The sequence below is a fragment of the Mastacembelus armatus genome, chromosome 1, assembly GCF_900324485.2.
Source record: "Mastacembelus armatus chromosome 1, fMasArm1.2, whole genome shotgun sequence".
In the NCBI taxonomy this organism is placed as follows: domain Eukaryota; kingdom Metazoa; phylum Chordata; class Actinopteri; order Synbranchiformes; family Mastacembelidae; genus Mastacembelus; species Mastacembelus armatus.
Window position 1 is genome coordinate 11,447,232 of NC_046633.1, and position 12,792 is coordinate 11,460,023.

The window sequence follows — 12,792 nt, forward strand, 5'->3', positions numbered from 1 at the left end:
TTCTATATTCTCCCAGATGACTTTGTGATCATGTTCATCTGATATCTTACTCAGAAGACAATAGCAGACACAATTCATTTGTAACTTTATTAGATGTATTAAAACTGAGATTGGAGATTGAGATTTATTTTTTGATGCTTTTTGTGTGACTTTCTGATAGTGAGGCATCGGATATGAGAGATGTTTTTCTTTTTCTTTTTTTAAGGAATAAAGTAGAACTATTCCATCTGTCTATCTGATCATGGGCAGTGCACTAAAAAAAGGTTAATGCACAATCTCTGTTTTGTCTTCGTAGTGCCATTTCCTAATACACTGAAGAAGGATTAAAAAATGTCTGACCAAGATTAAAGGCAGCGAAAATGAGTGATTGTCTTATAATGAATGCAGTGTTTTCTGTTACCCCAAACTGCAGAGTGGTGAGGCAGTGTTTAAATTTATTGGAGGTGGTTGTGCTATATATCATGATAAACTATATGGCTTATCATCATATACACAATATAACTGCTTCCCTGCACCCTAACTGTGGCTGTGATTCTCACTCTATCACGTTAACACAGAAGGAAAATTCATCTTTCTCATCCTTTTAAAGATGCACATCACACTGTTTCTAGAAAAGATACAAAATATGAGCTATCTTTGGAGTGTGTTTTTGTGTAGTGTTAAAGCAAAACTCACTGTAGTTGTGTGGACTCTTGCTGGCTTTCCCTGAGCTTAAAAGTTGTAAACTTCTTACCTGTGCGGCATCTTTTCTCTCCACTTATTTCTCTTGGCCTGTGAATGTAGTCAGCATAGTTAAGATATCGAGGTTTGTTTTGCTTCAAATGAAGGTGTGGAAAAAAATAATAATAGCATTCATTTTTGTGCTGTTTGAAAAACTTGCACTGACTTGAAAATTGCTTATGCTTGGTAGTCTATCTCAATAAACAGAAAGCCTTAATTTGGTTTTGTTATAGTTGCAGTGTTATTGTTGTTTCATTGGAAGTTTTTTTTTCCCCCCCATATTATTTCACTCCTACGCTCTGCTCACTGTCAGTCCCCTGACATACAAAAGAAGAAATGAAAGTTTCTTCCAGAAAATAATCCCTCAAAAATGTCACCCTTTAAACTTTGTGTCAAATCCTTATCTTTTTTTATTTGGGGCATTTGGGTTCGGTAGAGTCATTGCCATGGCTTGACAGCCTAGAAGATGTTTTTTGAAATAGATACTGAATTAAAAAATAAATTTTGTATACTCAGTATTCATTCCAAAATTATTTTAAGAAATAGAAAGCAGACGAAGTTGTGAACTGTAACTCAAAGTCATGGTTCTGCTGTGCTTTTCTGCCAGTTGCCAAAACATAACCCACACTTGACCCTAATTTAACATTTTTGTCACTAGAAGTTCTTCCTGCTTTGGAAATACTTGCCAAATTCTGTCACTCAACAGATGTGTTTGAGGTCTACAGGCATCATTATATTCAGTCATTATTCTAGGGATGAGTTGTGTCCCCTAAAAGAAAATGTTAATTTCTTTCTGTCCTCAGGGAATATTGTCTTCAAAACACAGAAATGCAAGCAAACACAAAGACATAAAACTTGTATGTATGTGGGCTAAAGGTATTGTAAACAACGGAAAATATTTATGTGCACACCCACTCTCTCTCTCACTCTCTCTTTCACACACACACACACACACACACACACACACACACACAGATCTTCTACCTCCCACTGCAACTTCCCTAAACATACCAAATTTTTAGCCCTGACAGTGCTTTCCACAAAAGGTGGATGACACCATGGCTGACTCAGCCAGACAGTAGAAATCTTCATTGTGCTAATTAGATGCTTCACTGTCGAAGACTTTTATCTCCCCCACATCTCCATGCCCATCTAATCTGGCTTTATCTTCTATCTCAAGGTGATTGCTGAGATAGTCTCTGCCATGGAGTTAAAAAGAACACTATTGTCTGAGTGAGCAGAAATAGGATCTCATTTCCTCTCAGTCAAACTTGTCCAAAGTCAGGCTTCACATTAGTGTTTGTGTGTGCAATAGTGTGTATGTGTCGGTCTATGTTTGTGTGTGCCTGTAGATCTTCTTGAGTGTGTGTGTATGTGTGTGTGTGTGTGTGTGTGTGTGTGTGTGTGTGTGTGCATTGTTGCCATCACCCAGGGAAAAATTGTCTGAATTGGTACAAAATGTCATTTTGTCACTGCAGGCCATCATGCAGCAAACAAAACCAGACACACACATGGAACCACACACAGTAAAGTTAAATAAAAACACAGCTGGCTTGTTCAAACCCTAGACAATTGGTTTTGTTGCAGGATAAACATTTTTATTCAATGCCGCTACCAGCTGTGTTCAGGTCGTTTTCATGGTGTTTATATACTTTTCTGTTCACATTTGGTTTGTTACATTTGGAGCACCTCAGGGACTCCGACTTCTGTTTTGTGCTCAAGCAAACATTACTGTGAAAAAGGCTCCAGATGACTTGGATGAGGCAGTTTGTGTGTTGACACTGCAATGAGCATCCATTTCAGACAGCTGAACACATGAGACAAAGTCAAAAGTGGTGGCCATGGATCGCTTGTAAGCGAGGGAAAGTTGCCTGTAGCTTTACTTTCGGCCAACAGTCTGGCAGCAACAACAAATATAAAATCTGTATTACCACCGGCACTTCACGTAGTTCATAATCATTACATTACCACAATCAAGTGGCTGGTGGTGATCTGAGTACTCAATATGACCCTGACTGTCTGTACTGTAAGAGTAGAATTTTAATAAGATCTTACTTACTGGGAATAAGAGGATGGTGAAGACTTGGAGAAGAATGAGGAGAAAAAGAGGATTACTTTGAGGTCTGCTTTGAGCTACATTTATTGCAGTATCAATGCTAACATGCAGATGTTTATAAGGTATACTGAATGCCATGTTTAGTGCTTAATTTTGTGTGTTAACATCTGAGAATTTGCTAATTAGCACCAAAAATAAAGTAGTGCTGAAAGCGAAATGTCATTACTTTAGCAAAACAAATTTGAATTTCTGATGCTGGTTGATGAAAAGTCAGAGGATCACCGACGTCATTCAGCTTCACTCGCTGGAATATCTGTATAAAATTAAATGGCAGTTCATCTAGAAGATGTTGAACAAACACTCATTAGTTTCATTGGATTTATAGAGACATTATGAATCTGCTAAAAAAAACAAGTTTTTTTCTGACTTTTAACAGCTCATTGAATGTGTTTTGTTGCTCTAGCTCAACTTATTTCTGTAATGTAGCTGTTTGCATCTGCAGGCAAAGACACACAGACCAATGAAGCCAAATTCCTGACATTTGGCTGTGATGATGCTATTATCAGTCTGTTCCTAATGTCCTGCCTCCATGTGCTCTGAATGCAGGACAATATATGTAGCACACCAACATAGTAGAACAATAGTAGAACCTTTATCATGGCATGCATCAATTCATTTTATTTATTTGTCATCATTGTCAGGCTAATTGATTTTTTTGAATAAAAAACTCTGTCTCTGCCAGGGTTCATATTAACGTTGTAATTGGGTGACAAGTGTGTTAACTTATTAATAGGCCTTCATGTTAATTAATGCTTTACCTTGCTTGATTAATAGCCCGATTAGCATACACTAGGATATTAAACTTCTCAAGTTGAACTCAGCATGGTTTATGTTGCTTCTCATGGTCAAGGCCAGGGCCCTAATAAGCCAAGGCCCTGCATTCTTTTAGGCATCTTTATGATATGATATTTAAACACCTACTATAGAAATGTTTGTGATACGCTACATATATTATATGTATAAATTATATGTATCTATGTATATTTTTGCTCCTTGTTTCATAAAACATTTTACAATTATACAGAGGCAACTACTTAAAGAAAACTTTTTGTTCTGTATCATCGCCTCTTTTATATTTCTGCAAGCCTTTCATCCACACCTTGTAATGGTAACTCTGCCATTTGAGATTTCCAATTACAAATCTGTCATAGATTTAAAGCATTTTGGATGCAGAACAAAATGTGACAAATTGGGTGCTGTCAACAGCCTGTCATTGGACACAATGGTTAATAATAAAGTGACCTGCAGTTTTATTAATTGACTTGTGTGAGGTACCACTATGGTATGGCCAGTGTTGTAAAATGTAACATCAATAGCAATATGTATATATATATATATATATATATGTATATATATATATATATATATATAGGTATTCTGTAGGAACAAAATATATCCTTAATGAATAACAACAACTGTGCATCTAACAGACACATTACCAAAATACTGTAGCACTGCAGCCCCCTAATCCACAGGGAGCAGTGTCTGCTGGGAAAGAAATTGATCTAAAGTGAGTCTATCACACAGATTTAAACATTAATATCTAAAGCACTGAGTCAAAGTATGCAGAAAACACACACACACAAACACATGCATATATAGACACAAGTCACAGCCTTTGAAACAATCAGGGTTTCATTTTTACACTGACATTATTATTGCTTTTATTTCTTTCCTATTTTACTTTGATAAAGCGTTCTCCCCTGACAATATGCTTGCAGAGTAAGCAGATGTTGCAACAAATTCAAAGACTGTGGAACACTGGAAATGTGCACGTTCAGTGTGAGTTCTAGTGTTATTTTCTGGTTTTGATACAATATACAGTGTAATCTTTAGCAACACCCTTTTAAAACACATTTATAGTATGTCTCGGTTTAAATACCTTGAATAAAGACTATTATTAGTGCTCATTGTTGTGTATGTACTACATGTATTACCAATACCACAATTGGTCTCATTGGTAGCAGAATAGAGAAAGTGATATTCACGTTTCAGCAGGCAAGTGCTGTTGACCTCCACACTCCCTATTGGGCAATGGCTATAATGGCTGAATACCAACACGCAGTGAGTTTCTCTGTACATAGTCTGGCATCCCTTATTCCCTATGCCTCCTCACATTTTTAGTGATAGTAGCAGAGGTAGTCACCTTCCACAAACTACTGATTCTGTGTATCACCACATCAGATGCTAGCACCACCTAACAAGTCTGTAATTAATAGCTGCAAGCAAACTAAATGATTTGAGACTCCTCTGAGTCTAGTTTCTGCTGTGAGGTATGGGATTAACGATTTCGCTTCACAAGATAGGTAATTGTGCTAACATACATATTGTGAGTTAATGTCTTGGCTCTGGTAAGATTTCTGCTTTATAAAGTCAGAAAACCTTGCTGCTGCTTTATTTATTGCTCTGCTGCCAGTGGTGGTAGTGGTGTCAGATCCTTTACTTAAGTAGAAATGGAAAGACCACACTACTCCACTGCAGTAAAAGTTCTGCATTCAAAGTTGTATGGAAAAGTACAAATAACAGCCTGACAATGTACTCAAAGAACCGACTCTTGCCAGTGTTATACAATTGCATGACTGAGTTATTATTAATTTTTTCGAGTCCTCCTACAAGAACAACATTACAGGTCATTTGTCGCTACCCTCTGATCCCTGAGCATTTCATAGCTTACAGTGTCTTAATAGTAATTTATAGGTAACTGGAAATATGCCACAGGTTTTGAAAGTACTAAAAGGTTGGATTAGGTTTAGGCACGCTTCACGTCACGTCATGTCACGTCATATATCATGTCACATCATTTAAGTACTGTGCTTGAGGTAATTTTCTACTACTCCAGTCACAAAGGCTTTTTACTGTAATAGTGAATGCACAACTACAAAGTTGACACACTGAAATAAAGGACATGTATTTATTTTGTATATGAGCGACCAAATAAACAGAATCTTTCCATAAGTCTAAAGTATTAATTGTAATTTAAACATGACATCTAATATTTGAAAAAAAACATGACCATACAAACAAAATACACACAATCCTGATTAATCATCAACCCGCCCACAGGTTTATGGACTGACAGTGTATTATAAATTTTCCTAGGTCCAAAAGGTGTCCACATGCACACAGCCAACTGTAGAATCGGGACGTGATCCAGCAATATCCTAGCTGCTTAACTATTCCTCTGAGACTTACTCACCAGTAGAAGATGATCCATTTCATACATCTTCCATACCTGCTCACTGCACATCAGTCAAACTGGGCACATTGCTGCATCATTCAGTTTTCACACAATACTGTAATATAGTAATGTAATAACTTCTGAATCATTAGGTTATTACCATTATAGAAGAAGAAGAAGAAGAAGAAGAAGAAGAAGTTCACTAATCCCCAAGGGGAAATTCAATTGTTACAGCAGTTATTCTAATTTAAAGTTATTAAATTTAATATTATTTAAATTATATGAATTAATAGTAATTAATAAAGTAATAAAGTAATTAACTTGTATGTAGAAAAGTAATAAAGTATTTATTTTTGGGGGTGTGTGTGTGCGTGCATGCAGATGTATGTGGTGTGTGTGTGTGTGTTATTGTTTATATTGTGAAGAAGTCATATAGAGTCAGTGTTATCAATTTGTAACTTCATGGTGATGGTTTCCTAAAAGATTTGTTCATTGAATTTAGAGATTTGATCTATTTGTCAGTATGTTCATCATTATTATTAATTATATGTATTTTTATCCAAGTGTAAAACACTTTTGTCAACCTAGGCTGTTTTACTGTACTCTGTAAATACCAGTTGATTGATTTCTAACGGTTTTGTTTATGGATTTGTGCCTCACATTTTGTTTGTGGTGCTGAAGATTCAGCTTCTGAAGATTAAAAAGAGACATCTCTTCCCATGAAACAATGTTCCAGTTACACAGAATAACTTTGATACTTTGTTTTAAAACTGTTCACAGTACAATTTATTCAGGGTATCCAGGGCACAGATTCTCAAAAGAAATGTTGTTATAGAATTTTCTGAATGTAATATTTCACTGCGAGCATCAAAAATTAAATTTAATTCATCTCCGACTGTTGGAGTGGAAGCAGAAATTTCATACAGATATCTCAAACTCTGGACACATAAAACCAAACCAAACCAATCTCATGCCCAGACACCACTGGAATTAAATAAGAAAATATGTGCTACTGCTGATATAGAACCTGGTATACAATCATCATTTCTGGTGGACTAAGATCAGTGGAAATTCATGATGCATGCAATCTCTTCAAGGTATTTAAATCCAAGCTAAAATGAATTCAGCCTTATAGATATTAACCAGGTCCTGTGCTAAGATATAAAAGTTGTTTGCAGGGTCTATTGTTGCACGGGAGATAGCCTATAATGTGCTACAGAAACCATTATTCAAACTGGATCTATTATCCACTCAGACGCTTAATTTTTGCATGTGCTTATAAGCAAAAAGAACAGTAATTCACATAATTCATAGCCACAGAGGATGAGGCAATAAAATCACAGCCATTAAATAAGGTTTTCAGAGATGAAATTAGTTTTTATGCAATTATGAGTCTCTACTAATTCTTGACACATAGGCACTGAGCATGAAGCTGGGGAGGAGCTGTGCATCAACACGGATACACACGCACAGACACACACCTCCGTGCATTTACAGACACCCATGCATGCACGCAAACACGTTGACACAGACCTGCAAATATTCTTCCTCAGGCATGATGGAGTGTCATTGGTCTTGTTAGTACCTTGTCGTCGCAGCAGAACGTAGTTAATTAAACGTGCGTGTGATGTTTATTAAGATTGCTACCAAGACATCCGCCCACGCTTTCCCAAACCTCTTTCTTTAACTTCGTTAGCTCAATCCAACACTCACAGCTCCACCAACACTGTGGATGGCTGCTTTCTCACCAACTGTGTATCTGTGCATTTTTACACAGCGTTACAGAGGAGGGATTTTGAAATGCATGAAATTAATCTTATTCTTATTATGTTTCTTTTATTTTTTGTGTGCATCTGTATGTGTGTTTGTTTATGCAGGTCCCAGTGTGTGTCTCTGAGCAGAATGCAGACACACAGGCCTGTGTGTCTACACGCGCAAGTGTGAAGGTCCTTTGATTGGTAATGTCAAAGGTGGCTGCCCACGCAGCAATTAGAAGTGCTGGGAGAGTGTGCGAGTGTGTAGATACAGTGTGTAATGTGCTTGTGGTCTCACTGAAGGAGTTTTTAATAGAGGTGCAGAGACAGATGCCACACATTTATTAGACTATGATAGGCTAACACATCTGAACAGCTCCGCTATCTATCTATCCCTCTCAGTCAGCCCTTCGTTTCTCACCGTGCATTGTGTTGATTGCTGACACAAAACCTCAACAGTCCATGCATTCAGATAAGACACAAGGCCTACAGCTGCAGCACAGACATTATATCATTTTTTTTTTCCTTTACTGGAAAGTAGCAACATAATCACACACTCCGGTATAGCACATATTCCACTCAAAAAAACTCAATTCTCACTTGAACACAGAAATAGGTTTCAGTTCTAAATGTACAGTATTCACTGGTTTGTGGAGGGATATCACAAGGGATGTTGTGTAGAGGCTCTAATGCAGACCAGAACTGTAATACCTCAATGCAGGGAGTTGAAATATTAAAACTACCACTCTACCATGAAAAAAACTTATCAAAACTCCTGAAGTATATGAGATTTTGTCCATTCCCAGCAGCCTCTGTGCCTGTGCTCCAATTTCTTTACAGAAAAGATTGAAAAGTCTCTTAGAGTCTTCCATCTCATTTCTACGCCTGTCAGAGATCTCTACGGTGGAAAAAAAGGAGAAGTGTGCTAAGAAGGGTGTGTATAGATCAAACACTTTATAATGTAGTCCAATGAAGCCGAGAACTCCAAACACCATTACCCGCAATGACACGCTACCAAATCACCATCAGAACCTTCCTGTCAGCTTTTAAGGAAATAGACTTCATTTTTTTAGAGAAAAAATGGCTTTTGACAGTTAAAGGGTGTGGTGGAAGAAAAGAAGACAGCTGAGAAATAAAGTGATAGAGAAAAGGAGAAAGAAAGAGAATGGGACGAGGAGACTCTTCATAAGATAGGAGATGAGAGGTAATTGCCTTTATTATAGAAAAGAGGGGAAAGACAGGGAGAGATTGGGGGTGATGGGAAGTCAAGAAGTAGAGATATTAAAGTCACACCATCCGGCTTTAAAAGGTCACCTGTGATGTGTATGCAGTGTTATGAACATACGCACACACTCATACAGTGCTGTACACACCAGTCTGAAAGTTTTCTGCTTGCTCTAATGGTGTCATCATCCACTGTCTGTTCTATTATAGTGTATTTGCTTTATATAGAGTTCACATATTGTTACACATTCACAATCTGTGTTTGTCAAAAGTGACAAATGGTGTTATTGGCCTTGTACTCCAAAAAATTGTTATATTGACTCTAAATGGAGGGAACAAAAGTGAAATGAGCATCAGCTTGGTGGTCAGAGTAGACTTTGACCTATCTGCATCTCTTCACTCTATCGGTCTTGTATCTCTGATGTCTCAATGCGTAAATGACTAACCTGTCTTCACCTCTGTCTTGCTTATTCAGCTTGCCTCCCTATCCCTGTCCACCTCTCCTTTCACTCACAGGACCCAATGGAGGCTTATCAGCATGTCTTTTCTTATCTGCCTTCACTCTTAAGATTTCCCATGTTACGATACTTTTTGTTCAACGTCATCAACATTTCTCCGTTATGTTTGTGTTGCCCTATTCCTGTGTAGCTCAAAGAATTGGCATCGTGGTCCTGTCATCTAGCATTTGTCTCTTTCATTGAATTTTATTCCTTCTTACATCTCTCCTCTCTCTAGCCCAGTTTACCTGATCTAATTGTTTTAAATCCCCCTTTTTCTTTCATAAATCTCTTCCTTTTCAACCCACCACCTCCGTGCATTGACTCTCCTTCAGATCTACTATCCCTTTCTTGAGTCACCCCCCACCTCCAGTCATTCATATACCCCATCTCTCGTTGCCCATTTCCTTGCACTTCTCTCGATTCTCTCTTCATTTCATTCCTTCCTCTCTTTGCTCCCTGTCTTTCACCTGCTGCTAGCAGTGAGGCGGTATGTGAGATAAGCAGCCCCAGTGTATAGCCATCAGGTTCTTGACAAGATACAGCCCCACGTGTTCAGGCATGACCCACAGCCAGCTACTGAACCTGTCAGAGAGAAACTTGTGGCTCAGAGCACAAGATGGCTACTGGCGGACAATGCAGGATTCGCAAAGGGGACCATTTAAAATATGAATTGTTGTTTAGACACACTGGAGAGGTCTGACCTTGTCTACCTCGAGCATGCTGTCAAGAGTTGTAGACTGGATAAGGCTGAGCAGGGGGCAGACAGAGAAAGTCTTGGACAGTAACAAAAACACAAGTACTAAAGTCAGCTGTTCTAACACACACATACACACACACATAAATATATGTGTGTGTGTATATATATATGTGTGTGTACACACATATATGTACACACAAGAAAAAAAATCAGTAAAAAGATATGACAGATAACAGCCCAAGACCACAGACAAAACGAGGCTTACGTATACACGTATTAGAAATTTTTCATACATTTCAAATTAGAAATAGTCATCATCATTCCCACAGCGAAGACATCCGCACACACACATCCACCCCTGAATGCCTAAACAGTCGCCCACCTACAATGAGATACACACACACACCAGAGTTCCTGTGGGCCTGATGCCGCTGCGTTTGTCTTGTAGTAGGGCCTGTGGCTCCTACCAATTAGCAGAGCAGAAGAGAGAGATTTAAAACATGATGACACCATGGTGTTTTTTATCCCACAGGCCACTGAGGCCCCAAAAGCACAGATCACAAGTGATCAGATCACATCAAAGTGCTAACACAGGCGACACACACACACACACACACAGTACCTTTACCGTCTTTGTGAGGACATTCATTCACATAATGTATTCCCTAGCAATTTACACATACCTAATAAGTACTCATTACAACTAAACCTTACCCCGACACCTTCCCTAATTTTAAATTAACTCCAAGCTTAACCCTAAAATCACGTCTTGAACAGTCTAAAATTGTGGACTAGCCAAAATGTCCTCACTTTTCCAAAATATCCTCATTCTGGTAGAATTGTGCTCAAAATGGTCCACACACTCTAAAAACACAAGGGAGAGCATGTAACCACAACTTTTATATGAGTTAAATTGAAATATCAGATTACTGTAAAAGAAGACATTATCATTATTATTATTATTATTATCATTATCATTATTATTACTATCTCCTGGTATGGCGTAGCCGGGGCCTCACCCTGGAGCCAGGAAGGGAGAAGGCATTTGATCGTGTCCCTCGCGATATCCTGTGGGAGGTACTCTGTGAGTATGGGGTCTGGGAGCCTTTGCTAAGGGCGGTCTGTAAAAATGGAACAGGAGTCTGGTTTGCATTGCTGGCAACTGGAGCCCTTTGTCTCCGGTTATGTTTTTATGGACAGAATTTCTAGGCACAGTCAGGGGCCAGAGGGAGTCCAGTTTGGGAACCACAGAATTGCATCTCTGCTTTTTTTTTTTCCTGCTGGCCTCATCAGGCCAGGACCTTTAGCATGCTGGGGCAGTGTGCAGCGAAGTGCAAAGCGGCTGGGATGAGAATCAGCACCTCCAAGTCCGAGGCCATGGTTCTCAATCGGGTAATGGGTAATGACTGAATAGACAAGATCTCGGATACAAGTGGCCAAAATGAGTTTACTCTGCAGGGTTGCTGGGTGCTCCCTTAGAGATAGGGTGAGGAGTTAGGTCACCCAGGAGGAGCTCAGAGTCGAGTCTCTACTCCTCCACATTGAGAGGAACCACTGAGAGGTGGCTTGGGCATCTATTCCAGATGCCCCCTGGACGTCTCCCTTGGGGGGTGTTCCGGGCATGTCCCAATGGGAAGAGGCCTTGGGGAAGACCCAGGACACACTGGAGGGACTATGTCTCTCGGCTGGCCTGGGAAAGCCTCAGCATCCCCCTGTGAGAGCTGGAGGAGGTGTCTAGGGAGAGGGAAGTCTGGGCATCCCTGCTTTGGACCACTGCCCCCCGAAATAAGCGGCAGAAAATGTATGGATGGATGGATGGATATTTTTATATCTATAAAATCTGAGAAGATCAACACCCACTGATTTAATGGGTTAATTTTCTATTAACTCATATGAAACGGATTACAGTTAAAATGAGATCTCAAACTTAATGTCAGCCTTGCCTTACCTTATTCAGTTTGAGGTTGGTTTGTAACAAGTAAAGGAAAATGTTATGCTGATGATGCTGTTATTTATTTTGTGCAAAATTGAACAGCTGTTTTAATGGCCTGTGATTCCAGAGTACTATGCATCTACTTTGTAATCTTTTTCAGTGTGTAAGGTGTGCATCCTTTTATCTATTACCATACATCTACAACAACACCAGGCTTTTCTTTTTCCTTTTAAAAACTGGTAACTTTGATAACATTTGCTATTTTAAAAGTCATTTAGAACATAGACTTTTTGACATTAGAAGCAATCTGTCAAAAATCTAATTTTAGTGGTAATTAAAAAAAAACAAAAAGCCATGTGTCTAGCAAGGTTATACTCTGACAGTTTATTTTGAAGAAAAATATTTGTTCTTGGAATAAGGCAATGCAGTGAAATTATGATACTGTTGAGTATTTACATTTGCTCTCTATATTAGAGGCTATAGTGCTGTGAGATTTGTTAGTAAAACACAAGAACCCCACAACTCATCATTTGTTGTCCATGTGAATCCTCAGTCACTGCATTGTCAGTACTATACTTATTTATTTGGATTACAAAAGACTCTAGGAGACAGCAGGAGTTCCCAAAATTCCCATCTGACTGTCCCAAAAGCTTTGTCAACTAATATTGTC